We start from the raw sequence: 3,973 nt of genomic DNA, 5'->3' as shown, positions 1-3,973 counted from the left end.
CCACCAGCCACTCCTCGGAAGGAAGGTTGGACAATCTACTTCTGTAATGATACCACCTCAGAAACCCAAGGAGGGGTCACTATGAGTCGGATCCAACTCAACGGCACATAACAACAACAACAACAATACAATTTAGGAGCTCTGGTAGTGTAGTGCCTAAGGCATTTGACTGCTAACCAGAGGCTGACGGTTCAAACCCACCAGCCACTCCTCAGAAGGAAGATGGGGCAATCTAATTCTGTAGTGATACCACCTCGGAAACCCAAGGAGGGGTCACTGTGAGTCAGATCCGAGTTGATGGCGGTGTGTTTGGTATGGTTTAATGCAATTTAAATCAAAACATCCAATAACTTTTTAAAATTTTGTTCATAAATATTTCACTACATACTACAAGGATTCTTTTTTTTTCTTACATAACCACAATACTATTTTCACACCTATAAAATTAACAATTGTATATTTGTTTTGAAAGTTAGATACTGTTTTCCAAACCTTCCCAGCTCCTACTTACTGGGTATATCTTGCCTTCTCTCCTAGTCCACCTTTATTTTGCTTCTTCCACTCTGCTGTTTTGCTTACTCAGAAGAGAGAGCCTCATGTGGTTCTTGGTGGAGCGTGACCAATCCTTTTGAATCACTCATGTGGGGTCCTGGTCTCAAATATTTTTTCAGTTAGACTTCTTGTGAACAGGGAACATGAACTTTTTTTATGTGTGGTTATGAAGCCAGGCACATGAGTTGTCTCCTTTAAACGTCACAATATCCCTGCCAAGATTTTATCAATAAATACCTGATAGTTTAGTTTTATAAATCACTTTTTTTAAGAACATAACCATTGTAGGAATTGGAAACTGGATATAAGTCTATGTAGGTGATCTGGACAAAGCAGAGGAAGAATGAATGAAGCCAGTGACTATTTATTGATCACTTGATATGTATGATCCAGATACTATGCTAGAAGCTTTTCATATGATATTTCCATTTATCCCTCAAAAAAAATCCTAAGAAATAATTGTTTTGCCTCTCTAATTTACAGATAAGGAAATGGAGACTAAGAGGTGTTAAATATCTGGCTTATTATTTTAGATGTTTAGTTAAAAAATCTGAAAATTCTAAACGAATGAGATATGAGTGGAGTTAATTTGCTACCATGAGAAAGGAATTAAATATTCTAGGTCTGCTCTGCATGATTTTATCACTCATAATTTTCCCTACAACCCTATAAGATACGTAGCATTTATCCTCAATTTAAAGATGAGGCTCAGCAAAGTTGGGTTACTTATTCATGGCACACAGGAGGTGAAGTGGTATAAAGGAGAACTGGGATCCAGGTCCATTCCAAAACACGTCCTCTTCTACTTGTAATTGCAACTATTCCTCTAGTTACCACTAAATCTGAACACACAGACTTTTCTTTGTACTCTACTTTTGGTTTTCTACTTACGGTAAATGGCACATGTTATTCTGGAGCTCTGGTGACACAGTGGTTAAACATTTGGCTGCTATCCAGAAGGTTAGCAGTTCAAACCCAGTCTGCGTCCATAAAGATTTATAGCTTTGGAAACCCTACAGGGCAGTTCTACTCTGTCCTATAGAGTCACTATGAATAGGAATCAACTTGATGGCAGTGGATTTGGTTTTGGTGTTCTGTATTCTGATATGTAAGCTCCATGAGGCCAGGGTTCTTTGTCAATTTTATTCACTGATATATACCCAGAGCATAGAACAATGCCTAGTACATAATAGGTGTTCAATAAATACTTACTGAATGGATATATATGTATACGTAGTGCCTAATACATATACGTAGTTAGCATTTGACTGCTAACCAGAAGGCTGGAGGTTCAGACCCACCAGCCACTCCTCAGAATGAAGATTAGGCAATCTACTTCTGTCGTGATACTGCCTCAGAAACCCAAGGAGGGGTCACTATGTGTCAGGTCCAACTTGACGGCAGTGAGTTTGTATACACACACACACACGTATACACACACACACACATATATACATATATTTATTTATTCTTGCTCCCATGAGGTGTATACTTCTTATGGTCAGGTGAATCTTGGTCATCTAAGATAACACTTAGCAAAGTGTCATGCCTCTAATAAACAGTCAATAATAATGCTTTCAATAGAACTTTATATATTCCAAACAGTTATCACATATGTTAACCCTAGTGTCAACATAAATTAAAAATCTAAGGCTAAGATTTATAGGAGGTGTTAGGAGTTGGAGAGAGATGATCCCAGAGGAGGCTGTGACACACTCCAAGTGAGGGAAGTGAAGGAAAGGATGATTGCTAGTGAAAGAGTATGAGCTTCCTTTCCTCTGGAGAAATCTATGAGGGTTTGCAACCTAAAAGTTTTAGCTTAAAAGTAAGTTAGGAGGCTTGTGCAAGGCTGAGGGCAGCCACAAATTCTTTGTGGCCTGTGGAAGCAGAACAGGCCTGATCTCAGCCTGAGCCCCTACTCCTTCCCCCTATTCAAACCACGACTCCTAGCGAGGGCAACTTGGCCTGCAGCAATGGGAAGAACATGGGTATTTCCTGCCTGCCTCCAAGATTTGGTGTTTGCTGTCAGGGAGAGCTGGGGAAAGAACAGACTACAACCCTATTGGGGGTCATGGTGGATATAAAAATCAGCATTTTCAGGGAAGCGTCAGCCAGACAAACTAGGGGTTCAAACCGGTTTGAACCAGTTCATTCGTGGCAAATGAAGCAAAATTGGAACAGAGCTGAATTTTTAAAATTTGAGTGAAGCAGAATGACAAACAGAATGGGAAAAATTATGAATCCAAGCCCTGGAATGGAAGACACACAAGAAGCATAGTGAACCTTTTCAGGAACCTGATGTGGGCAATTGGATTATTATTAGAACTGTGAAAAGTGACATTAAAAGCAGCACAGTCAACCACGATCTCTGAGTGGGCACCATTGTTTCCAACTCTGCTGTTCAAGAGATTTGGTTGCTATGCAACACACAGGCTGTCCTTGTTTTCTAAGAGGGAGATTAAGTTTCTAGCAGAGTGTTGATCCATAATATTTCCCATTCCAGTTATCATTCTGGTTTCCCTACATTTTACAAATTTGATCCCTTCCAATTTCACTTTGTCAGCCATGCATGAACTGGGAAGAATGAGTTTGAAGCTCTGGGATCAATTGAGTACCTGTGAGCACAGAAGATACCATGTCCTCAAGTCTTAAAGGCCAGACCATAACAATGTGGTACATGGTAGGTGGTAAGGAGATAAGGTCTTATAAAGGGTAAAAATGCCTGGTAATTCCCAAGGTCCTTATGCAGTTTGTACACTTCATATTTGTGTGTGTAATAACAACACAAAAGCCACCACAGTATGACAAACTGACAGACGAGTGGTAGGTGTGTTGTAAAGTATTTTGTTAATTATACCTCTTGATACAATTCTGTGGGAAAAGCAAATGTTTGTATTTTAAACATCCCCAGGAGTGCTAGAGATGCAAGAAAGGCCTCGGGCAATCCATATTCCATGAAAATAACATCAGATTGCATTAGTGCCGGACATAGGTGTTACACATTCATCATTTCTTTTGATCCTCATGATAATCCTGCAAAACAGCAGCTATTCTTATCCCCATTTATAGATGGTACAATGAGTTTACTTGACTTGCCCAGGAACATACTGCTATTAATTGGCAATTCTTCTGATTCTGATTTTAGTGTTCTTTCCATACTCTTTCTTAGTAAATATTGAATGATTTTTTTTGTAGGAATATTAGTCTGATTTTATCTCCTATAAATAAAAGAAAGGGAAGAGTCAGAGGGTAGAGTGTTATTACAAAGCAACTGCAAAGATACAGGCAAGGGATGAGGAGCCTGCACTATCACTGAAGAAACTGTTCCTAAACCCAATGAGAACTTTTCATCTATTTTCTTTTGGACTCTTCATCAGCACTCACAGGTTGTCTAGTCCCCTCCTACCTTTCTGGATGTGTC

Source organism: Orycteropus afer, unplaced genomic scaffold (assembly GCF_000298275.1).
Source record: "Orycteropus afer afer isolate SDZICR_OR568_19922 unplaced genomic scaffold, OryAfe1.0 scaffold00336, whole genome shotgun sequence".
NCBI classification, from domain to species: Eukaryota; Metazoa; Chordata; class Mammalia; order Tubulidentata; family Orycteropodidae; genus Orycteropus; species Orycteropus afer.
This window is presented reverse-complemented; position numbering follows the sequence as displayed.